This window comes from Aythya ferina, assembly GCF_964211825.1.
Source record: "Aythya ferina genome assembly, chromosome: 10".
NCBI lineage: Eukaryota > Metazoa > Chordata > Aves > Anseriformes > Anatidae > Aythya > Aythya ferina.
The window spans coordinates 2,043,622-2,070,071 of NC_140306.1; the positions used below are offsets into that span (position 1 = coordinate 2,043,622).

The following is a 26,450-nucleotide window of genomic DNA, read 5'->3' on the forward strand; positions in this document are numbered from 1 at the left end:
CCTTGGTTGGCATAGTGTGGCCTGTTGATGCTACTTTTGTTGGGCTACATTTCTACTGGCTGAATTCTTCTGTGTGTCAGAAGCATGACCCAGAGCATCATATATTTGGGTATGTGATTAGCAGCAAACTTGTCCCCTTGCCCATATGCCTCCTATTTTCAGAATGAGAGACTTCAACAGTTTGGTCTACTAAACATTTCTGAACTGAAATTACTATTTTCTCCTCATGGTCCCTCAGCAGAATTGCCATTTATTTTTTTTTTATAATTCTCTCTGTACCTTAGCAAAACACGAGGTGAGTGATTCCTCTGCCCATGGTGAACATGTTACACTGGAGGCGTGTTACAGACCTGAGCAGAGCTTTCTTCTCCCACTACGGCTTCCCCAGCTCCAAAGCTGTGCTCTGAATTAGTTAAAGCTCTGAGTCAGAGGCATAATGAGTGGTTCTCAATAGCACTAAAAGCCAGAGAGTACCCAGGGCTACTTACATGAAGCAATATGCTTTACACTAAAGAATTGGATTTGCCTTTTTCGAGATGGTCTATCACTTCACACGCTGTTGTCTTCAAAATGGAATGTGTTTCGCTCAGAAGTGCTCACACCTCATAAGTCTGTAATTGCCTCCTGCATTAAAGCAGTGCTTCAGCAGTTCGACTGTTTTAGTCCAACCACTTTTCACACATGGTTGTCTTGAAAGTGCAATAGAGTTTGAGCTATTTGACTCCATCCGACTTGCAATTCTTGTCTTATCATCTGAGAGGACACCAGCTGAGATTGTGTTCGCTTCCTCTGACTAACACTGGACTTGTTTCAAAATCCCTCTGCAGTATTTTATATCTTACAGGCAAAAGACAGTGCTTGCTAGAAGGGTGACATCTTTTCATTTCCTCTAAGAATGAGGTCAAGTGAGTAATTTGCACAAAATGCCCCAAAAGACAGTGCAGATATTGATGCCACTCTTCATGAACTGGTAATTAAGGAAGGCTTAACTTTTATGTTTAAGATATGATTCAATATCATTAACCTAGTGGCAAGAGTTGTGCCTGGGTGCTGTCCCCCCAAACTTTTGTTTCCTTATAGACCACAGACAGGTAAAAAATACATTTCACATATGCTAGAAAAATCAAAATTGTCTTCATGAATATGCTGGAGAAAATGATATTTTCTTTGACATTAAGGACATCGAGATTAAAAAAAAAAAAAAAAAAAAAAAGTGCAGTAAAATGAACTTTTTTTTTCCCCATGTGGTTTCTGGAAAAGTAAGCACAGATGATGTGTAAATGATCTTTAAAAATAGGGTTATTTCTATTAAAAAAAAAAAAAAAAGGAACAATTTGAACTGTCTTCCCTCTGAAGATCTTGTCAGCACAGATTCATAAAGCTGCGCTAGTCAACAAATTGCTGAAGACTTGCAGTTAAGTTCAAGTATTTATAATTGAGAAATTGTAAAAGGTGCTGTTCCCACCCTCACATATAAAGGGCTGGGATAATGACCCTGAACTTTAGGACTGGAACATTTTGGCTGTGCTGATAAACTTGCTTGATGCATTTTTAGCACCTGGTTGCACCTCTGCCCTGACAGAGGAGCGCTGCTGGTCCTGCACAGGTGTAGGGCCGGTGTGATGGTGTCTTCCACATTAACATTGACTTATCCCACGTGTGGGCTGGCAGAAAGTTTTTCTTTGGGGTGAGCAAAGCCCATCACAGCAGCTCTACTTAGAGAAGGACGAGCTGGAAAGTGGGGCTGGTGGGGTCACGCCATATCCCTCCTTCCTTCTGCTCCTCCAAAGTGGGACTGGTGTGGTGTTGGGCTTGGGTGTGCACCACCAGCACAGCACGGCAGCCCCAGCAGCTGGTTTTCCCCTCCCTGAGGCCAAACTTCAGGTTTTCCTGGAGGGCAGTGTGTGCCTGCACTGTCCACTGCCACGGGCTGTGTCTTAATAACGCGGAAAAATATGGAGATGTGTAAGTGGGTTTTTATTTCTTTGCTTTTAATAAAATGTCTGCAGTGCTGCTTGGGAAGGTCAGGTCTGTTTGACACTGCCAGGATGCTGGTATTCTTGGAACAACCATCTGTTCAGAGCGCAGTGAAAAATTGGTTTGTGACTGCCCAAAGTCACTTTAGCTCATGAATAAAACTTAAAAGAAAAAAAAAAAAAAAAAGGCACACCAGTATTTTGCACCTAAAACAAAGAAATTGCAATTTGAAAAATTAGTGTTTATGACCGTGACTCGGTGAGCGGTGGTTTGTTAGTGATCTGCTTGAGGTGTTATCAGCCAAAAGGAGGATATGGAAAATTGAGCCCCTGGGACCGTCACCGTGTGGCCAAAAAAATCTTGGTCACTGGCTCAGCTGTAATGAGTTGCACAAGGGCACGCGAGAGGGAGGTCAGGGACTAGCCATGGTGAACCACGCTGACTGACAGAGCTTGAAATAAGAAAATAAATAACCTGAGCACCGCTCTCCTGTCTAAAGCAGAAACCAGTTATAGATTATTTTTCCTTTCTCTCTGCTACATTAATACATTATATTAAATTTTGAAAACTTTGACAGTTTGAGACAGTTCTGACTCCTTTCTCCATTTCTTTATTCCTTTCTTTTTTGCTCCTGGCAACTTTAACATTTCCACTTCTCTCTACTTCTCTATCTTATTCCTCTTTGTGGGTTTTCATGTTCTTAGCAGCTGCTGTATTTTCATCTCTGTTTCTCCTCTTCTTCCCTTAAGGCATGATCCAAAAATAAGAGCCAGCGACTCCTGTGGATTTTGTAGTTGTCTGGTTGGGCCCAAAATGTGCCATTTTTCTGTCATTATGTTCTACAAGTCAAATACTTGCAGACCAGCACAGCTTTTATCTGCTGCTTCTTTGCTAACTTGAGACTATATCACTGCTTAAATCAGGGTGAATAATTTTTACTCAAATGTGATGTGTTGATTAGTGTGTGTGTTTTCCAAATATGCTATGGATTATTTTTTTTTCCACTGAAAACAAGTATTGTGGCATTTAAAAACAAAAACAAAAAAAATTAAAGGAATAATGATGTTTAAAAAATTATCTTGGCAATGAAGGGAAGGAGAAGCAGATTGACGTTTCTGCAGGCTGAATGTTTCAAGTTAATGACTTTTCTGGAGGTGTGCCTTTCTGTTCGGTGACACTGGGTGCTCTGTTTGGTGCCGTATTCAGAGAAAGGGCAAAGCAGCGTGTGTAAGGGTAACTAGGGAATAAGGGTAGGCAAGGCAGGCCCTATCCAACCAGCTGGGGGGACTGGCAGACCCCTCTTATCGGCACCCAGCTTGCTTCCAAACCATGTGCGGATGGGACATCGAAGCATGGAACAAGGGGAGCTTCTGCCTGGTTCAGACGGGTCGGTTCATCGCCATAAAGTGGAAATAAGAAGCTTTGGGAAGATACCGTGCGTGGCAGGCTGCTGAAAATGATTAAAATTACAAAAAAAAAAAAAAGCTTTCTGGTGTGGAAAGTTTCATTAAAAGTTACATTGCTGAGTTCAGTCGCAATTTAATAAGAGATAGCGTCTCCGGCTTCTTAAAATTTAATTTGATAGTTTATGAAGGAAATAATTAAAACATACTGTTGCTTCAGTCACTTTTTATTTCGTATAAAGCCTGTATAAAAGTGTGTCACTCATACCACAGTGAGAGCTTATATTGGTCTAAAAATTTGTTTATCCTTATTGACACAGCATCCACTAACCTAAAGTAAATGGGAAGGAAATGATTGGATTTTAAAAAAAAAAATTTTAATAACAGGTAATCTTGACCTTGAGGCTACATAAAGTGGAAGTTAGTGGAAAGTCTGGAAAAGCTGCATCTTTCTGGGGAAAAAATGGATGGTTTTAGTGCTTCACAGTAACCTGTTGCTGCCTGTCCCCAAGAGGTAGGGAGATAAGCCTAGAGTGTGTGGTCCCTTGCTCATCGCAGAGTGTGTTAGTGCACCGAAAGTTGTGCTGTGTCGTGTGGAGAATAACGCCGACAACAGCAATGTGCCCGTGGTCTCCATGCCATGGTCACTAATTAATGTCTCCTCTTCAACACTGCTCGCTGCAGGGCAAGTGTGCAGCTGTACTGGAGAGCAAAATGCAACCCGGCGTCTGTTCACTGATCCGAGGGCTGGATGATTAAAAGCTTAACGCTGCAGGCTGTGTTCCCCTGGGCACTGCCACTGCCTTCGTCCCCTGTCCAGCACACTGACATTACTGACACAGTTTGTTTTGGGGACACGCACCAGAGGAACGGCATCCTCGTAGTGCTTACTGGAGCACCTTTTGTTCAACATTAAACTCCTCGTGTCTCTTCCCAGGCCTCTGCCTCCTGTTGTGACAAAAAATATTCAAGAGCTTCATCTCGAAGGCATGACAATAGCTTTCACAGAGTGTTTTGAAGATTTTATTTGCCTCTGGAATAGTTTTAATCAAAGTATTTTTTTTCTATCACTTTTTGGACACTTTACAGTTTTCAGTAGCTGCCTTGAATCAAGTCCATGAGTATGTCTAACATGCCAAAAATAGATTCAGCTGAAGCCTCTATTACAATTATCACTTTGGATTTCGGTGCCACTTACCACTTAAGTGGTTTACAAGCAATTACAGCCCAAATCTTCGAGAACCTGTTGGAAGCAGAGCGTTTCCTGCCCCTGGTTCACAGAGAAGTGGAGCAGCTCGGTGCGATGCTGGTCTGCCACCGGCTGAGCTCTGGTACCAGAGGAAGGGAAGAGGGGAGGATGCTCCTCGGTAAGCCAGCCCCAGCAGACTTGCCTATGGTAACAGAGCAGCAGGGGCAGAAGAGGAGAATCCAGATTGCCTGCATTCAGTCCTATCCCAAGAGCAAACCAGCTTGAGTGCTGCTGCTGGCAATCCCTCTTCTGTTCTTGAATTCTGCTGGGAAGGGTTAAAAGCCCTTAAGCCAGATAGATGGAAAGACAGATAGATATTCAAGTCAGTGTTCATGTAAAAGCAGCATCAAATGAGAAAGATTAGCTATGTATTTGGCAAGCTGCTTGCATATGTCACATTTAATCCCTTCATCATGGCTTCTTAGTACTGAGCAGATTATTAGTGAGTAATGGAATGGTGTGAGAATACCTGGTGACATTATATCTGCATCTCTCCTTTGTTATTACCTTGAGGAACGGATAATGTGAACATGAAATGAAGAATTACCTGAGGATTGTGTTCAATGCAGGACCTGAGAATCCTCCTGGAGGGGGGCTGCTGCAACAAAGGACTTTGAGCAGACGTTGGCTGGGCTGGGCTGAGCTGTGTTGGGGTCCTGCTGGAAGGGCTGAGTACAGGAATGGTGTCTGAAATGTAATATTGCTTTGAATTCAGAGCACGGATTTGAGAGGACATTTTCAGTCACATCTGGGAACTGTAGGACCAACACTAATGTTCAAAATGTAATGTTTTGTGGTTATGCAGACATGCAGCATTATTCTGCCTTTTCTGCTCCAAAAGCTACGATGTGCAGCAATATAGGACTGAAGAATCCAAGCACTGTTGAAAAGACATCTTATTTTTCCTTTAAGGTTGCTTAATTAATTTCTTTCAACTTCTTTATACTGTTTGATGAATGTTATTTCAAACTACTGTCAAGGGAAATGTGAGGAGGGAAAAATGAACCACCTACATACTGCTTCGAATACAATTGTATCTCCCTTGACAAACAGAATTAAAAAAAAAAAAAAAAAAAAAAGGTGTTAGCCTATATGCATGACAGAGAGGGTTTAGAATAATTGTGCTTGTTTCTATTTTAATTATCCTTGTCAGGACATTTTGTAAAACACTAAAAAATCTATAAGTTAAATAAAAATCAGAGGCAGGCCAGGATATTGGAGGCTCCTCTTTCAAACCAACAAACCCAGCCTGTTTCCATTATGTGTACTCTCCATAGACCCTTCCTGCCATATTCCCTCTGAAAGAAAAATGAAGGCATCTAATTTTTATGAAATTTATTATGAATCTGGTGGGTTTGAAGGTTGGTAGATATCTACTTGAGGAAATCTAACAAAGCTGGAGAGCTGTGCATCTTGTGTTTAGAAGAAAGTCTCCAGACAGAATTAGATGGATATTCTTTCACGCCCATTTCTTATCATGGTTTAAACTGAAAGGCCGTGTTTTTGTTGCTGCTAGTGCTTTAGGTTGTTTGTGTTTGGAGATGTCTCACCGTAGACCCTAGACTGACACAGAAACATGTCCTCAAAGCAGTCACAACGCAAGTGGGTATGAACAGAGAAGGGCCGAGTCCTGTTTTTAGGTTTGGGAATGTCCCTGTGTTGGTTAAAGATGGGGTCAGAGGCTGCTGCAGTTGGTGGCTCTGGGGTTTTGTGCATAAAAACCTGCCAAATGCAAGATTGGGCTATTAGCAATGACTCCAATTAGTACAGTTCTTGGGCTGGGTCCAGGATCTAGAGTTTGCAGGGAGGTTGGTATGAGCAAGTCAGTTGTTTGCTGCCTGCACACAGCTGTGTACTTGACTTAAGCGGAGCTGCAGCTTCAGGCTTAGCTTGCCGGGGTGTTTCTTCCCTCGCAATGCTGAGTGAATAATTTACAGATGAAGTTTGTCTTTTTCTCACATTTATATTTGCCATTTCAAAAATCTTTGCTGAATAATTTATCAAAATAAGCCTTTTTCTTTGGCTTTTTTTTGAGCAGGCCGTACAAGAAGTTTCTGCTGCATAATTGGAGGTTCCCAGAATCAACTTCCTCCTGCGAATGCACACCAATTTAAAGTACCTGCTTCATGAATATTTGCTGTAACCTGAGTGAGTTACTTGGTAAAAACTTTCCGTTCTGATGAATGTTTCTGCCAGGAAAGTTCTCTTTTACAGTATTTGTGGAAAACACACAAATGACAAGGACACAGTTGAAGTCTCTTTTGCAAATGCATTTGAATATTCATGATGCATATTTTAATATTCGCCCATTTTCTACTCATGTGAATGCGGCATTTCTGTTTTAAGGTCGAATACAGCTGTGGCAGTTTATTTTGTTACCAGAAATGTTAATTTCAGAAAAAAATAATGGTGCGGGATTTGGCCGGCAGGAATCCTACTGCATGACCAAGGCCTTAAACAATCCCATAAATCATGGAGCTGGTCTTTCTCCTGCCTGGGTAGAAAATCTTGGGGTAGAACATGTGCCCTGCTTTGGGGGCAGTGAGTGGGGCTGTGCTGCAGGGGATGCTCTGAAGTGCCACCTCCCCTCTGCTGCCTCACTGCTCGTCACCTGCAGTACTCCAGGGACTCACATCGTGCCATGGCAGAAGGAAGACAAGGGTGGAAGCGCTTTGGGTGCAGCAGAGCCAGAAAGAAATTAATTTTCAATTTGAAGCAAATGCTTGTGAAAGCCATTCCCCGCTCTCTTTGCTCGGCACGCAGCGTTCAGCACCTCTCTCCATTCATCTGCTGCCTGTCGAGAGCTCTTCAAATTGTCTTATGGGGAAATTTCCTCCTACGCGTTATTTGAACGTTTTTTCCCTATCTTGATAAATGATGTGGCCAGCAAAGATTACTTTTTTACCCGAATGGCAAGCACTATTTCTTACCTGACGGCTTTCTTAGAATCCAACCAGAAAAAACGCATGAACGCTTTTAGAAAAAGCATGGTGGAATAAAGAGGGATGCCCGTCTCCCACTTAGCAGTTGGAAGCGGAGCAAGTTCCTGCTCTGATCAGCTGTGCAGTGGGAGATTTTTCTTAGATTAAGGTGATTAAGTGAAGCCTTGGTCGGGCTGTTGGCTTCCCCAGGTGGCTGGGGCTGGCAGGGGAGCAAGGTGCCAGCCGCTGCCACCTCGGACGCTGTGGTGTGGCCCCTCTGGTGGTGTGGTGGAGGAGATTTTTTAGTAAAATTTCAGTACTAATTATTTATATAGCACTGATTTGCTATCAATGGAGGGAATATTTATAGATACCCACCTTTATTTTTCTCTGGATATGTCATATACATCCTCCAAAAATGATCTATTTTCAGAAGCAGATAATTCATTGAGTGATTCAAAGGATAAGCTCAAAATCTCAATACCTTGTTTTATTTCTTACTCAGTTATGTCAATAATCCCTTTATTGAGTGTCATATGTGCTTGTTCGTGTATTCATTGAATTGCACTGGGAAATAACGTGTTGGAAAAAAAATTATTATCGGTGATTTTATTACTCAGCCTAATTGCAGGATAGTACTTATATATTAGGGGAGGGAAAAGCTACTAGCCAGGTTTATTGCAAGAAATAAGACACCCTAAAAGGCTTAACTTCCTGAATCACCAGAGTCCGTCCAGTTAAGCAGTAGCCATCCACACAGACACTTGAAACTCTCAGCCAAAGCATCCCTGCTAGGTGGCAGGATATTCCGGCTGGAAGCAAGCCCTAGGGAACGTACTTCTTACTGCATCAGCAGCAGGGGAGAGGAGCTGCACAGTCCTGTGGCTCTTACCTTAGTCCTGGATGAGCAATATGAACGTGAGTGCTTTCTGCTTTTCATGCTGGATCCATATGGGGGAGCAGGGAGGAGAACAGCTGTGAATCCTAAAGCTGGAGGGAGTTCTGAAGAGTCAGCACGTTTACCTCAGACTTTGTCCTGACCTTCAAAATTGCAGGGGAAAGCAATCAGTCCCGAAAAGAGGTTTCTTCAGGACTTAGAGACTGTGTTTATCCTCCCCCTCTCTTATTTCAATTACCTAAACAATTGTAATTAAAAAAATGTATTTCACTGCAGCAAAGAAAACTGTAGAGCAGGAACTCTATTTTCGTTGCTGTGTGGCCCATAACTAACAAAGCATCAATTTCTTTATTACAGGATGAAAGCATATCTAAGAAATATGCTGCCAGTGGCATCAGGAGGAGCGTGGCACACAGCAGCATTTCTGAGCATTAATACTTTCATTTATTTTCAAATAGTTTGCAGAGCAGCCGCCACCTGGTATATACGCTGTGCACCATTAAATCAAATTGAACAAATGAGTCTGAAAGATTTTTTTTTTTTTTTGAGTTATTGTATCATTCAAACTGTACTGTCACAGTAAGGCAAAAGAAAAAACGTATGCTATTAAATTTTCTTCTCACAGGAGGCTGTTCACTCGCCCATGCACTGTTTGCACAGAACTCACTCTGGTAAATTTAGGGTAGCTGCTGCTCTGCATAGCAGTGGAGCAGATCCTCAAGTCTCACTGAAATATAGGAGAAGATGGGGATTACCAGTCCTTCCCGAGGAGCGAGAGCAGAACCCATTAAGGTATTGCAAGCCATGCAGTTCAATGGCCCTCGAAGTATAATTTGATTGTAATTCAGAAGGTTACTAAAAGGAAATCCATAGCAGGCTGCAAGATAAGAAAAGAGGGAGGTGTATTTACTGTGAGTGGTTAAATACGAGGTGTGCGAGTCCCTTATCTCTTTTGTCTGCAGTTTATCACCACTGAAGGCAAGTAAAAGGGGAATAACTTCTAGTTCACAAGGGAAGATTGGATTAAGCTTTACAGAAGGTCTTATGGGAGTTATTTCCATATCACTTTCCTCTAGGTTAGCCTAACTCCTTCAGACTGTATTGACATCTGTAAAGGAGAAGGTTTTGGTGCACAGGAGGGACAGGAGATGGGCACTGCTTTATTTCTTCCTGGAGGAATTTGCCCTGGGCTTCTGTGAAGGAGTTGGGAGGCCTGCAAAGTCCTTCCTGAATGCAGGGCTTCTTGTACTGTGGGGTTCTTGTTTCAGGTTGCATTTTATGGTGCAAGCTTACTGCTTTGTATGGGTGTCTCTCACAGTGGTTCATTAGAATAGTTATTTAGTGAGAGAAACCTGTGTGCTTCAGTATCTTGTTATGCCCTGCTCTACATGGCCACTTCATGTCAGTTTATGCCTGTGACACAGCTAATGAAATACTGGGGTAGCCTTGCCATGGTTCATTTCTGTGCTATGATGCTGATTTTTTTTTCTCTGTTACCGTGTACAGCCTTGGAATAAGCCCTTTGTAAAATACACCTGAACAAATGATAGATGCAAGCAGCGTAACAAAGAGCTGTGTGACAAGGAATCCTGCAGCAGCAGAGCACGGGATGTGCTCGGTCCTGCTCTGAGGCAGGGGAAAGGTGCCTCTGCTTTTCGTATGGTCACATCCCAGCTTTGTCAGTCCCTGCTCCACCTGCGTTGTATTAATTTGGGTAGAAATTATGCAGCCTGGGTGCAGGGTGGCTCTTGATCATGGCTATTAGCTCAGGCAGGGTGGGTTATCCATGTGAAGGGTGATTAAGGAGACGAGAAGATTTTGTGATTCAGAAGTACTTACTGCCCAGATACACTCCATTTCTTATTCTTTCCTTTGAATGCTTCAAATATATCATAACTTTCTTTACATGCGTGTATGTGAAAAAGAGAGAGCACTTAGAGAATATTACATTTTACTCTTTGTAGTGATAGCTGAACTCAGAAGAAGACAGCCCACATAAACACTCATCACTCTGCAGCTCATACCACGCTGTTTGCAAATGGAATGGGAGAGACCCTGTGCATCTCCACGGCTCGGGCAGGTCACGGCGACAACATTTCAGCAGCCCTTGGAGCTGAAACGAAGGGCAGCCTTCCCTGCCTTTGTGCTCTGAGCAGGCAGGCAGTGACACTTTCTTGCCCGCTGATGGACAGCGCTGATCAGCACAGCATCTCTCCATTCACTTCAGACCTTTTATTTTGAAGGGCTGCACTGTGCTTTTTTTAACACTTCTTATTTCTCCGGTTGCTGTTGTAACCGCTGCATCTTCCTTGAGCTCCTAGGCACTACAAGGCATCTCCTAGATGTTGAATCTTGTCATTTTTGATAAATCTCTGTGAACCACAGAGCTCAGCTGAAAGTGCAGTTCAGCATCCTGAAGTGCCAGTTTAATCTATTTCTAGCATTGAAAAAAAAAGGGGGGGGAAAGGCAGGGAGGAGCAAAAAAACTTATAGCTTTAGACCGGTAATAGGGACGGCAATGAATAGGCTTTCAGAAAATAATTTATTCCCTAGAGTGTTGGAGATGGTTTCTGAGTCTCGTGTTTAACAGAGCCTAAGGTAGGGGAAGGGGAAGTGCCTTGTTGTTGTGGCTTGCGCTGAAGGGGGAAAAAAATCCCCACCTTTTTCCTCAAAAAATCATTAAAATGCAGGTTTATTTTACTGTTTTCCAGACTGAAACTGCAAGTGGAACGGCCTTCCCATGGAAATGTTGAGGACTGCTTTGGCCCTGTGGTGGCCTGATTACTTTTCCTTGTGCGTGTGCCCTTCGTGTTGTTTCCTGAAAGCAATCTGAGGCTTCGTTATGAAGGCGGAGGGACCAATGGCAGCTCTTTGTAAGAGATGATTGATCGCTCACCAGGTGATCCTGAGGAAGCTTTTAAAGCTAAAAATGGGTGCTGGCTACCGATTTGCCATTGGTAGCCAGAAAAATTAGGTCACCGTGTTTTAGGCTGAAATTTCCCTCTGGGTTTACGGGCATAAGAGAACAAATTTCACCACTGTTTTCCTAATTCCACCTGGGCTGAGGCAGTCCCTAGCACAGCAGTTGCCATCAAACTAAATGTCAGCCGAATGCCGCAGAAGACGAGAATTAAAACTTGCATGCCTCGTCTGCCTGGCTCTCAGGATCGGGGTTTTGTTTCCTGGCAGATGCTCAGCAGCAGCCTCGCGGGCTCTGGGCAGGCTCAGCAGGCAGTTTCTGGGTGTTGCTGGTGGGAGGCAGCTCAGGTAGTGTCGTGCCTGCAGTAAAATGGTAAAACCCATTCTGGTTGCTGAAAGCGTTCCGGGACATGCTCCTTTTTGCCCCATTTGTACTTACGGATTCCCTCGGTGCCTGGACATCTCTCTCTCCCTCTCTCTCTGAATCAGTAATTCTAATTAAACCTATTCAATGTGATGTCTTGTCAATATTCATGTCTTTCTAAAACAACAACTCTGTTTTGCTCCAAATACCCTTAATTATCTAGAAAATCTGTATCTAGCTACAAGTAAATGCATCTGTAAGAGCATGTAGAGCAGTTACTAGGAATAATCAGAATGACCTGTTTATTAGGAGCAAACAGGATGAATGCTTAGCATTCAAGTTCATCTATCTAAACTACTATTTCCATTTGGACTGTAGTTGTGATGTGCAAATCAATGCCCAGAGAATAAAAATGCTTTGTCTGATAATCCTTTGTGCCAGGGTTCTCTACAGCTTGTTAGTCTGGCTTTGCATCTGTCAATGGAAGTTGCAATTGAGGAAGGGGGAGCTCAAGGAAAGAAACAAGTGGATTCTGTATGGAAAGGAGTCTTCTGCTGTGGTCCCCCTTTCTCTCCTCTCCATCACAGACTGCATGGTAAGGTTGCTTGGCATGCACATTCTCTTTACATTTACAGTTACATTCTCTTGAAACAGCTTAGAGGATGGCATAAAGTTTCATTTGTTCCTGAGGAGCCCCAAAGGGCTGTAGAGTCTCTGAGCTGTATTCACACCACAAAAACGAACGTGTGAGAAACCTCCACAACAGGATCAGTAATTATTTTAGCTGCCCTTTGTGTTTTGCCACTCATCCAAAAGGCAATCGTGTGAAGGCAAGTGTCCCTTCCTGGCTGGCAATCAGCGTGCCTCGGACCGAGCTGACAGCGCGCTACGTGTGACTGATGAGTGCCCCTCCCTGGGCCGTCGAGGTGCTCCTCACTCATTACCCCGGTTTATGGAGCTTGACATGAGAGCTTGGATGTCATCCCAGCAAGGTGGCATGGCTTCGAGCCATGGTATTTTACTCACATAATTTTGCCAAGTTCATCTCAGCAGCTTTTTGTGATCAGGATCCTCTCGATCTGCGTTGCCAAACGCTGCACAACGTGCCAGAGACGGTTTGGGTAGCACTTCGGTGTCATGGTTGACTACAGAAAGCTTCAGCACGCCTTTGGTAGTGTCAGCTCTTTGTCAGGTAATTAGGGCTCTGCAGAGTTCGACCAGGACATCAACAAATAAATTGCTGTTAATTAGATATCAAATAATCAATTTGGCTGCTGGAATGCAACTTGATTTCCTTCACCATGACCATTATATGGTTATAATAGGTTTTACTAATTATTAAAATTAAAATCCATCAAACCAGTAGATGTTGAGTGGTGGAGCAAAACATTTGGAAGTCCCAGTCTCCTGCAGCAGCCGTGTACCCTACAGGAGCCTTGGCTGGGTACATTCACTGGGTACAAATGGGTTTTTTGGTCCTGAAGGGACTTCTGGTCAGCTGGAGGGGGAACAAGGAGGTGCAGAGGCATGGGTGTGTGTGCTGACCTGCAGCAGGGCTGGAGGCAGCTCTGCAGGACGCCACCAAGGCTCCACTGTGACCTGGCAGTCAGGGTAACCCTGACCCTAACCAGCCGGGGTCAATGCAGCACATCCGAGAGCAGACAGCTTGTATAGCCCAAGGAAGCAGCTGCAAAGACAGACCTCAAGGGATACGTAGAGCTTATTCTGGAGGAAAAAAAAAAAAAAAAAAAAAAGGCTAAGTGAGACAAAACCCTCTGGCCTTCTGGTATGCTAGAAACATATCTGTGAAGGTATGCATACCGCGTGTAAGTAGTTAGGTAGACCTAGTGAAAGGTTCTCACCGAAAAAGCATTTTGTCAGCATACTGTGTCAATGAATGTTTCATGAAAGTGTTTTGATTTCTTTAGGTTTTCCTGCAGAAAAACATTGATCATGGTTTTGGGTATTTCTGGTGAAAAAAAAATTCTCCCTCGTCCAATTTATTTTATTTCCTTTTCCTTTTTGCCACAGGAAAAAGAACAGAACATTGAAAAGTTACGGCATCTTCAGCATAATAAACCATTTTCTCATACCCTTTGTTTCACATTATACTGTTGAAAATGACAGAGAAAAAATACCAAAAAAAAAAATTGCAAACTGAACAAAAATAATTTATTTTGAAGTTTCTCACAAGAGGTACATTCCTTTTTGGAAAAGTACTGTTTTTTTTTTTTTTTTTTTTTTTTTTTTGTATGTAAGCTAGAAAAATGTTCTGATACCGCTAGGCTACTGTTGAACAAAAAAAGATTTGTATATAAAGGACTGCGTGAATTCTGAACTTCTTCTTGTGTTGCAGAATTTTCTATCAATATTTCATCACAAAAAGTCATTGCAGAGCCTTGCTTTGAGTCTGGCTTTGCTGGAGCAGGTGAGCTATCTCATGTCATTCTTCGATGGTTTTCTCTGCTGATAAAAGTTAGATAGGAGAATGAAAAGGGTATGATGCTTATAGCTGCGCAGAAACACAAGGAGAGAATGAAAGACCTTTGGTCCTGTTTGATACGAATTCTCTTCCCTTCTGCCTGCAGGATTCCCTCCTCCTCAAAGCGAGCCCCAAGCCTGTGTCCCCCGATCCCTGCGGCTCCCCACTGCAGCGGGCAAATCCTGCCTGCAAACACCCTCTGGGATCCCCACTTTGGATGGGGCAACGTGGAAAGGAGGTGCACGGGTAAGTGGTGCTGGGGATTAGGAGTCTGCACTTGGGAGGATCGGTGACGGGAAGCTTCCGATGTGTCCTCTGCTCCGGGCCAAATGCAGATGTCCGCCTTCCTTAGGAAGATTATCCGGTTTTTCAGCTGAGCTCTCCTCAACTAGCTACAAATTTTATTGTTATTTTTGGAGCCAAAGCTCTGCAGTGCCCTCACCACACCAAAACACAAAAGTTCAGCTCTGGACCCGCATGGCCAGCCGAGAGCGGCTGCAGCAGCGCCAGGCCCAGCCCCAGGAAAATGGGGCGCTTACAAGGGCAGGGGGCTTGGCTCGGTTATCCGCTGCCTGCTCCTCGCCAAACTCTCCCAAAACCTGGCGGTGGCTCTGACTGTCGCACTGTATTTGGAGACCAGCTCCAAGAAATGACTCAGGGCCCATCCGTGTTGCCAAACAACTTCACTCTGCTCGGGTTGCTCGCTGCCTGGCTGTCCATGCTGAAGGCAGCCAGCTTCTTCCCTCCCCGAGGGAGCTCTCCGGGGCCTGCTGCCGCAGATGCCATCTCATCATCACGCTGTTTCGCGGCTCTAATGAGCTGTGAAACGTCTCTGGTATTATCTCAGCTATCTTGGACTAATGTCACCGTTCGGCTTTAGGATTCCCCTGTGGGTCCAGCTGGTGTGTGGCACAAACCAGGCCGTGGCAGTCGAGGAGCTAGTCCTGAGCAATGCCCAGGTCCCCTCCTGGATGGGGGCCGTGCTCATAAATAAAGTATGAGCAAGAGCACCCCTCTTCTGCCATCTGTGTTAGAAGAGGGTGGTGGTTACGGATGTTACCATGGGCGTTCAACTTTAAACGCTGAAGAATTTCAAGGCAAAAAAAGACAACACCTCTGGCATCGGAGACACCTCCTCGGCAGGTTACCTCTGAGGGAAGCAATTTCTAGCACGGCCATGCATCGCTGAGTCGTGATTTGTTTCCTTGGCTCTAGTTACCTATTTTTTACGAAAGCAGGGCCCTGGGGCCTTGAGCTGGTTGGCCACCAGAGGGAAAAAATGTTACTTTAGTTGTGACCAAGGCACATTTTAGTAATAAAAATTTACAGCATACTGCAGAGATAGCTTTGTATGGGAATCCACGGCTCTATTACTTTTTGCTAGTTTTGTCAACCAATATAGCCTTTATTAACAGCCTCTCTACTCTCTTGCCGAGCAATTTATTTTTGAATGTGTTATAAATAGCCAATGCTCTAGATCAGGTCAGCACCCTAGGGGAATAAGTACATGCCACTTATATTAGAGGTTAAATTCTGCCCTGCCTTGTACTCTGCTGAGTGCAGCATTAGGGGAGGTGCAAGGCAGGAGAGAACACGATGCTGTGTACAGAAAATGATTTTAAAGAGTTACTGCATTTTTAGAAACCTTATAATAAGGTCAATTTATTTCAACAAATGACCAGTAATTAATTCTACAGAAGATGTCAGAAGGCAGCAAACTCTGAACAGTGTGCTCTAGCCTGATTCTTGATCTTAGAAGTACCACTGTGCCTGCTGCCTGGGACAGCTGCCCTCTTTGCTTCATGCCCATGAAAGAAGAGTTGTCTTTTTTCTCCATCCTGCTACGTTTCCTGTAGCATTGATCCCTGTTGTGCAACTGCTGCCTGCACAGGACCAGTGTCACAAGGCTGCTGAGAAGATGTGACTCAAAGGAGAAACTGAGAAACATGCTGACCTCTCCCCAGGCTGCACATCACCCACTGGTGTTTTGGTTTGGCTCCTCGCTCAGAGATCTCTGAGAAAATAGTGAGAAAAAGTGAGATTTGAAGACACTGTGATCTGGTGTCCACCACTGTCCACTGGTGAGACAAAGTCCCCCTAATCCAAAATTAACAGCAGTGAACTCTTCAAAATTGCTGAAGTAAGGTAATGTACTCCTTTCCCATAATGAAATATATCTAGATATTGGTGAAAAAAACCTTCAACCTATTTTGACCCTTTAGAAAGTCAAAAGCAAAACCGAACTGATTCAACACTGAATTTTTTTTTCCAAAGGCTGCTGTTGAGGCTTTGCTTTAGCAATCCAGCATAGAAGCAAACAGCATGACTAGAGCCAAGGAGAGGAGTTGAGCGAGTGAATAACGACAGCACAAATCAGCAGTAAAGAAGCAGTCTGCTGCAGCACCTGTACAGAGAGCCTGAGGCCAGCAAGGAAAGTGGCAGAAAGATTGCAGTGGGAAATGGCATGGGGAGCACCATATGCACTGAGCACCGAAATGCTGAGAATGGCATTTTCAGCTCTCCTAAAGATGGGGAAATGTCTGTGTCCTTGAGTAAGGTCAAAGATGGATAGACCAAGACCATACTTCTAATGTCAGGCAAGTGCCGCTTTGCTTTCATTTAAAATAGTGTCTTGGTGCTAATCAGGCACTGCATTTCTCCACAGGGCTGCAGCTTTCTCTGTGCAGACAGGAATCTAGCACGGCTGTTGGGTATTTCTTTAGATGGGAAACAAGTATCAATATGGTTGCACAAGATTTAAAATAAAAACCAATCCATTAGTCAATGTCAATCCAGCAAATTAACCATTCTGAATGCAAATCAAGGAGAGCTTTTGTGTTGCTTTGCTGTGTTCTTGTTTTACCTAGAGTTTGACGCAAAGAAAATGTTTAAGTGGTAATATAGTTGAATAAGATTCTCAATATAACCTCTGCTGCTACTACTAATAGGACACTTAAAATCTGTGTAATGCTAGATTTTATGTCTATATTTTTTTTTCTTCCTATTTTTTGAGTTTCCCTAATCTCCTGCGTTCTCTAGTTGGGATAAAATAAATGTATTCTGGTTGAAATCAAAGCTGGCCATTAAGCCTTCCCATAGGACAGAGCGATAAGGTCCCTTCCCCAAATCAGGCAGAAAATAGGTTATTGTCTTTCCTGGTTTTTGTTTTGTTCTTCCTACTTCTTGTTCTAAATGAGTACTGATGAAGGATGAAGGATGACCACTGACACCCCCGACTTTGCTTGGTACCTAAGTCGGGGAGACAGTTCATGGCAGTGGGCCTCAGAGGCAATTCCCAGGTTTCTGGTCAGGGTGAACTGATTTCATCCCTCAGGCTTTCCTCCTTTAATAAGGCCCTTTGAATGACCTATATATTTGGCTTTTTTTTTTTTTTTTTTTTTTTTTTATTATGTTATTTGGTCAATATACCATGTTGTGAGCCTAGAGCTGAAGTTCAGTGAGCATTTGCTGTTGATTTCCATGCGGTGGGGAGCAGCCAGCACCCCAAGGATATGGGAATGTGCACCCTGGGGCCAGGTAGCACCCTGAGGGCTTGGCCAGAAAATCTCTACCAGAGCCCCACAGCTTCTCCATGTGTTTCCTGGTGCCTGCAAGGCATTTTGCATAGCTCTCCCTTTCTTCTTACCTGCATGTGAACACATGCAGATCAATCAGTGGAGCTTGAAGCGCTCTTTTATGAACATTATGTTTCATTATTCTTTTCATCTGTTCTGGGCAGAACAAGTCAACACCAAGAAAGACATTTTTGAGGATGATTGGAAACACCTTATTTATTTATTTATTTTCTTGCTTTCTGGTTTTCAAAAAGCAGTACATATAAATTGGATGTTGTCTGTACATGGAGCTGCCGTTTTCCATATATAACCGAGGTGTCGTGCAGCTCATTATTTCATAATGTTTAGAAAAAAGCATCACTGTCAACAACCAAAGCTTGACTGTCACTGGTTTTATTAAAAGCACAAATGTTTGATCTTTCGAAGAAAGAAAAAAAAAGAAGTCAGCTCCTCTATTTTTTTTTAAATACTTTGCACTTGGTCTTATCTCAAGGAATCAAAAAGTGAAAAATCTAACGTGACATTATACATTTTAGTGGCCCCTAATAGCCAGTCACTCCACCAATTTCTCTAAGTTTATGTTTAATCTACTACTCCCAAACTAATTAAGGGCTGAATGCCTTTGGACTGATTTTCATTTTGTCGTGAGTTATTGCGACATTTTTACTACAAATTCTTTTTCAGTCTAATTAAATTCCTGCAGCATAAATGTCATTATTAATATCATCACCTTTGGTAGACTAACTTTGCTTTGGTCTCCTGTTAACTCTGCATTGTAGAATAACTCCCTTCCTTCCTGGTTAATATTTGAAAAGTTTGGCTTGAAGTAAGAACATCTCGAGGCTTAGCATAGACAGAGAATCCATTAATATAAATATATTAATTCAAATTGATGGGTCTTATTAAAAAAATCCAACAGTTATGCTATTATAGTAGTTTTCAGAAGAATATTTCAAAACTCATTTTAAACTTTTCTTTTTATCTTCAAAAAATTACTCCAGGATGGTGAGACTTCTAATAGCTTGAGGATTAAAAGTAATTCCCACTTATATGGCTAAAATTTCCAATCAAATCATTAATGTATGTGGAAAGGAGACTCACTAGAAGAGTGTTGCCAGGATGGCAGAAGACTGAAAAATTTTTGCAAAAATGACTCTTTTCTTCAACCCAAGCTTCTGTGGGCTCTCTACAGGGTCAGGTCATCATGCCAGGGATGGTGGGAGCTTGGTGCAGGACTCATAGGCAGCTCCTTTTGTCCTTAGCAGGTAAATATTAAAAAGACCTACCATAAAAAATAAAAATAAAAAATAAAAAAGGCATAATCTGTCCATTAGATTGGCTAGTCTTGATAATTTCTTGTTATTAGTGATCTTAATAATGATTTTTTAAGCTACAAATTCATCAATCAGTAGCAGAGATTTTCTGAAGGAAGCAGGTGATGTTGGATTGCCTCTTGCGGGCAGTGTTAGGAGTAAATCAACAAATTGATTCCTTGTCTAAAGAATCAATTAATTTCTTAAGGTGAAGTTTTGATCTTTGATCTCTTGAAGTTTTGACGAGCATTAGTGGTGTTAGCAGTGTTGCAGGTGCAGACATCCAGGGCAATCTATTAAGTTAACAGGCACTGAGAGTTTGAGATTGATTGCTGTAAACATAGCATGAAAGCAAAGATTTGTTTTGTAGATACGGAGAACTCAAAGTGCTGGTGTCAATGCAGGGATGCGTGTTAGGACAGAAATTGTACGCTTAAATTCTGATTGAAATTCAGGAGAATAAAACACTATCCAGAAAGGCAAGGCTGAAGAAGTGTAGGAAGGCTGTGAACTCTGCATGGTTAGTGGGGAAGATGATGCTACTGCATCATGTACATGAAAAGTCGTGATGCACGTAGGCCACGGAGACCTGGTGCCTGCTGAAGCAGCCCCGTGTAACGCGTGGCCAAAAGCTCTCCAAAGCCCAATTGAATTGCCAAGGTGCTGCATTGAAGTAAATGCACTTCAGTAATTAAATCGGTCCAATGCAGTTGGTGCCTTACAAGATTATTTTTTGACTCGCGTTCTTGCAGAAATTGTGACTATCACTGAACAAAAAGCCACACTTCCAGAACTTCCTTGGTGCTCCCCGAATTTTATCCGTAAGCCCTCAATGCTGCTTCTTCCTCTGTGTCTGTCATCATGAGGCTTGAAAGGGAATGGGGTGGCTCACAAACGCTTGAATGTCTTGGTCCCAAACCATGAAGCTGGGCAGACTGTCTGAGCACACCCCCTTGGCTGAGAAATCCTCGGGTCTGACTTTGAGCAGAGCGTGGTGGTTTATCTGCTAAATAAAATCTAAATGATGAATGTTGATATTTTAATGAAATGTAAGTTTGGGGATTTCACATAAGAAAGCTGCCGTCTCTGCTTTAATTTATATGGGGACAGTTATGTGCAGATGGTATATACAGAGTTATTTCCTGACTGTAGTCCAAAGTAAGTTGATTTGTGGTTTAATGACTTTTATCAAAATGAAATAAGCATTTGATCTTTGGATTTGATCTGGCTATATCTGCAGCTGCTACACCGCTACAGCAATTACTTCCAAACTGGGCTTTTTGCCCAGGCAAATGGAGTTCGTCCTTGTTTCATGTCTCATTGACTGTCCTGATAATACGCACTGTGGTGCTGGAGGTTTTTTCTTCCTCTAAATTTGATAGGTGTGAAAACTTAAGTAGTATGAGAGTAATGCCCTTTTTTTTTAGTGTCTGTGTTGTCTAATTATAATACGTTCACCACCACTGGTTAATTTTATCTTGAAGCTGCTCCTAACTAAAATTGAGTATAAGGATGTGTAATTTTCTCTACATAATCCTGCTATGTCCTTTTTATAGAGAAACAGAAAATTCATTTATGAATTCTAAATCTAGCAACTGTAGCGGTAATCTTCACATCTGTCTGTCTGTTCTAAGGAGGAAATTGTACTTCTATCTTGTATACCCATACTGGACTAAATCCACTCCTAATGCGTTTCCTTTGAGGGCAACAGAGTTACACTAGGAATAATTTTACCACCTATTTCTGAAATAGCGCTCTTTCGCACTACTGGCTAATTACTTACTTACAGCCCTAAATCGCAGTGTGTTAGCGTTAGCAGTTCTTTTTCCAGGACAATAATTCTTTTTCTATTTACTGTTTGGGACGAGATCCCCCAGGTTTCACCCCAAAAGCTCCTGGTGAGAGATGGTGGTTAAGTTGAGCATTTCTTAGCGCTTGATGCTGCCAGCTGTTACTTTCATGAATCGTCCCAACTTGTGCCAGCTGCGTTTCTGACAAGAGCATAGGAGATAGCAGCGAATTTGGCATCTTAAAGCCAGCTCACCTGGGTGAGGATCAGGAAATAAGGCTTCTGCTTGGGTTGGCAGCATGCAGTGTGCTCTCTGGCTGAGGTGATGCTGGGCAAGGCTGCTCTGCAAAGAACTTATAGATACAGCAAGCAGGGCTCAAGGCTGTGGATTCGCGGTGGCAAGTAGCTGCAGTCACAAAGAATTACAAAACAAATTAAACATTTTTGTTCTCCCCTTGTTCAGAGTCACCTTGAGTGAAAAAGCACCATGCTTTGTTTCATTAGAAGCCACGTCTTAAATTGTTGTTCTGTTTTGTTTGTTTTGGCAGGATGTTTCCTGTAAAGAGACATATGTGATAAAATGGATATAACTGGAAAGGGGCTGGTGAATGGGTTGCCTGTAGATCTGTGCTCCTACCAGTGACTGTGTGAGAAAATGGTTAGTCGTGAGTGCTCGGGGAGGACTGCCTGTGCCAGGGCTGCTGCTATATCCTTAGCAAATCAAACTCCTTGTGTAGTACTCGCTTCTTAATCCAGGAAAATTAAAACCACCAGTGATAGCTACATTGTCTAGCCATCTGCTCTTCCAGGTGCTCCCATGCTGGATCAGAAATGAAGAGATGTGACCTAGAATCCTGCTGTGTCGTTGGGATGATTCCCAGCACAGTCCCAAGCTTCAATCTTCTGCATGACATCAGATAAAGTAAACACCAAGATTTGATTCAAGAGCATATGTCCATTGCATAATTCATTAGAATTCTTCTCTGGAACTATTTTTAGATACATTTTTTTTTTTTTCAGTCAGAATTAGAGGGTGAGGATTACTCAGGAAAAAAAATGGCAATTTTCAGAAAAATATTTAGGTACTTCTAGGTCTGAAGGCAAGCTTGGTCACTTAGTTGCCAGCATTTCTTAAATAACCACTTTGGTCTTGTATGGTCCTTTCCTGCAGTTTGGGTGTGATATGGTGTAAGTCCAGTAGTGGCATGGGAATCCTGCTCCTTTTTTACTTAACACTACTGCTAAATCCATTGCCAGCTCAAAAAGTGTAATCATCATCTGACACCGGTTTCATAGCTGTACAACTCCACTGCCTTGAGTACAGTTGTTCCTGGCTTCCAAACATGAGAAACATTCAGAACTATTTACCTTCTGTTTTGCAACTTCCCCACTAAATGCTGGTACTGCTTAGCAGGTGAAGTAAATTGTGAGCCTACCAAGCTGTGCGAACTGCTCTGTGACTGCAAATCATTGCAACACTTACAGCTCGTTCTCTTGTGTCAGCAAGAAAATTTGAAATGCGTTCAGCTTGTGTGGGACACCTGGGATGTGTGTTGTTCTCTAATGAAGCCGTTGCATGCACCCTGCTCCGTGCCTCATTTCACCTGACAGGCAGTGTGAGCCAGTGGCTGGGTGGTTGTTTTGCTGTAAGAAAGTGTTTTTTCTTTTTTTTTTTTTTTTAAAGAAAAACAGCACCCCAAAACCATATTGTACAGTGTGAGTCACTGAGATGAAATGGGAGGAGGAGCTATTTTGAGGGCTTTTACATCTTCCTTATTGCTAGGAGACTGCTTCCCATGAGCGCGGTGCTCTCGAGGCTCTCAACAGCTGCCTCATTTGTACAGCAGTGTTGAGGGCAATTTACAGAGCAGCTTTGTACAAGACAAGGAGAAACAAACTTGGATGGGAGCTTACTGTCATTTCTCAGGCTTCCTGAGATGAATGCAAGAGTGTATTGGAGACAACTGCTGGTGTCAAGGAGAGCAGTGCGCCTGAAACAGCAGGGATCTGGGGCGGATCTTGGCACGTTATCCAAGTGTCAGGACAGCCAGGGGTTGCTCCCTGTGAAGAGCTGTTTCAGGCCTGGGATTCAGAGGAGGAGGGTGCTTCGCACACGGCTTTGCTGCTGTTAAAGCAATAAAACCAGCACCTATCAAAAAAGGAGGATACTGGGGGCAAACCTTGGATTTTATTCCTAATGCTGAGAGTTATTTGCAGGTATTGGGTCTAACATCAAGGGAGGTAAGACTGCCAGTGCATCGGTTTGCTCTGAAGTCATGAGACTGGTGCACGTTTTATGTAAGCAAGTACTCAGTCACATTAACTTCAGGCATCTGAGACTGTATTTATGATACACTAAATCCAACTTTATGCTCCTCCTAGTAATCAGACATGTTGTGGTCCTTTGAAGCAAAGCACCGAGTGGTTACAAGCTCTGCCTGCTGGTTCAGAAAATGCTGATGGGTCGATTCTGTGCAGCTAAGGCTTGGCTTTCATTGGGTTTTGTCCTTCTGCCCACAAACAACATGAGTGGTGCAAGTAATGACGGTTAGATGCAGTAACTAGTGCTTTAGTACGACCATGGTGTGATTATGTATTTACCAGATGTGGGTTACATTTGTAGTGCTAAGGAAGCCACTAGTGCAAAAACACAGTATTACCAACCCTGAAGGTCAGCTCTGGCTCATCCCTGCAGGTTGGTCCAGGAGCTCTGTGGGGAATTTGTGCTGTGGAGCCATCAGTGCTTTGAGTCACACCAGAGGCAGATGCTCAAAGCAGCGTTCAGGAGGAGGTGTGACCGGCAGCCAGGCACCGCACGTGACTCCAGGTTATAAAATTCTCACTTCTGATCGAAAATTGTTTTCTGGGAACCACAGATTTAATAAGGCACCTGAAGTAATCTGATTGTGTTTGGGATTATAAATGGACAAATCTCCTAGGGTTGTAGTCATGGCTGAGTAAAGCCTAGAAAAAAAAAAAAAGAAATCTAGGTAATGAGAATTGTGTGAATTTATCATCCAGAAGGGAGTTGCTGAGACAACCGTGTAATATCTCTTATTGTATTTTTCACACTAATGCCAGATGGCCAGGAATGGGATCCCCCATGTTCTCCTTCTTGTCTAAGACAAGAAAATCAGGAAAATGTCCGTGATGGTATTAGTTGGCTGCCTGATAAGATGAGTCACTGCTTTTGATTGCTAAAATAATCAGGACTGTTTTCTAATTTGATAACCACAGTAACTTTTTCTGTGCCTTATCCCTAGTTTTGGGTTTCCAGCAACAGTTCATCTTTGCCAGTATCCCCTCTCAGACGCTGCCCTCCTCGTGTCCCCATCCCAGTCCTGCCCCGCAGCTCTCCAGCTCCCCGTCACCCTTTTGCCTTCTCCTACTTCGCCTTCTCCCTTCGTGCTCCCTTCTTGTGACTAATGCACATTTTCGAAGGGCAGCCAAACATCAGGTGCCGTCAGCACCGTGCTGTATAAATAGACCAGCAGATGTAAACAGTATGTTAGAAAAGCTTTACTCAACAAAAATTAATAGTTACAGGAGCCAGCACGCCCCAAGGCAGGCCAGATGGCCTGTGCCAGCGGGGGGCTGCCAGCTCATGGCCGGCCCCGGCCTCACCCCAGGGCCTCTCGCTTGGTTTCTTCACACCGGTGGGGTGGTGCAGTCTGTAGTTCTTGATTTTAATTCCCAGAAGCTGGGAGCTATTTGCTAGTGCTGACCCCAGTTAGGGAGCACTGGCCATGGAGTGCGTGGCTGGGCCATGGTGCGCTGTTGGGACGGTCTTCTCCTCAGGGCCGCGTCCTGAAGGAGCACCAGGTTTTCATCTCTTGCCCTGACAGCAAGGCTGTCACAAGATGAAGCTCTGATAAGAGGCTTCCCGCAAACCGAGTATATGTGCCCAGATGCTTTTGATCAAGGCCTGGTCCTTGTCACTTCCTTGTCTCTGGCTGGACTTTGAAAGTGCCTTTGATCCATCTGTGCCAATGAGATGGACTTGTTTGAAGTCTTTGATCCTTTCTTTGGGTAGACTGTGCCCAGGAAACTTGACAGGCTCGGGATATTTATGAGATTTCTTCCATTTTAAGAGTCATGAAAGGCAAGATTGAGCAGCTCTTTCCATTTGTGCTATCTGAGTAAACCCAGAACAGGCCCTTTTACACCAGTCGGTAGGCTGGTGTACCCATCCCTCTGTCCCTCTCGTCATCTGTGGGGCCGTGCCGTGCGTTACCAAGCTCAGCCCCATGCTCAGTTGTCCTCCAGCTACAGGATGAGATTGTGCTAGGAATCACAGGAGGAGAACCACAGGCAGGAAATTTTCAGGTGTAGTTTTAAGAAAGATGAAAATGTTGGCAGAGCGTTTAAAAAAAATACTGCTGTGGGTTTGTTGACAGGCACAGACTGCCTGGATGAGATGGGAACCTGCCAGGTGTGCCCATGCAGGTGTGGGTGCCCTCTGCTCAGGTTTTATTTTGGGGGTGCTCAGCTCACTGTATGATGCCATGCTCCCTGAAATCTTGGCGTGTGTTGTACACTCAGTCTGTGTGCACATTTATTTTTGCGCTATAACATGCTGCCTTTCCTACCCTGACAGCGTACCAAAGCAAGTTTGTTCCCTAGCGAATACCAGAAATAACTGTGTAAGTAAAAATGTGTTTCTAAACAGCCTTGTTTGTGACAAAATTGTGAACTAAATCTTCACAGTACATCAGGGCTGCAAATATTCGAGTCACATTCGGACAGCAAAGCCAACGGCACGCAGCTTTAATTACAATATTTCTCTCAAACAGTCTTTCTCTCATGTTTTTCTGAACATTGTTTAAAGAACTGATGAAAGGGCTGAAAACTTTTCAAACTTTCCTTTTCTTAGGGTCTCTTCAGCTCAGTCTTTCATCACACAGTCAATAAACAGTTGAAAAGGGCTCTTCTGAACTGCAGCAGGAGGGAGGAGGAAGAGGGGAAAATTAATGATATCACCAAACTGAAAACTCTTTCAAGTTCCCTTTAATTGCAGAGGGCACAGGCAGCTCATTCAGTTCTTAATTCTCTGATCTCTTGCACCCCCCGAAGGGACCGTGCCTCTCCTCCCACGTTGCAGGCATTTTTCCTGGAGCGGCTGAGCCCGGTGGCAGCGGGGTGGACGCCCAGCTCCTTCCTTGGGGCTCCTGAATCACGGCTCCAACACTGTCGCCTCCACCAATTTTCCATCACCTTCACTAATTTTTCTCACCTTCCAATTGTACTCTTGCTGTTGATGTCCCCCAGACTCCCACATCCCCATGCAGCACCTGAATTCAGGGTAGGACTTTGTGTTCTTCACCCTCCTGCGGTCCCACACCAGGGCTGGTCCAGCCTCATCACCCGACCTTCGCCTTCACAGTAAGAAAAACTGAAGTTAGACATCCTTTAAACAAAGCTTTTATCACCTGGTTCAAGACATTGCAGTCTTTTGTGCAGCCCTGGGCTGCCCAAGCAATGACCTTTCCCCCATGGGTGCTGGGAGCCCTGGCCCCATGTGGCACCCCGATGCTGGTGCTGTGCAGCACCCGCCTCACAG

General features: G+C 43.6%; 1 protein-coding gene across 1 annotated transcript in view; it reads left to right on the top strand.

The window, feature by feature from the left end:
- Nucleotides 1–26,450, top strand: part of LOC311441871 (uncharacterized protein) — a 78,355-nt gene that overhangs the window by 31,521 nt on the left and 20,384 nt on the right. The window contains exons 2-5 of the mRNA XM_084530446.1: nucleotides 11,160–11,347; nucleotides 12,173–12,326; nucleotides 14,320–14,459; nucleotides 16,105–16,814. The gene's annotated coding sequence lies outside the window, so the exon portion shown is untranslated. The remainder of the gene's footprint in view (nucleotides 1–11,159; nucleotides 11,348–12,172; nucleotides 12,327–14,319; nucleotides 14,460–16,104; nucleotides 16,815–26,450) is intronic.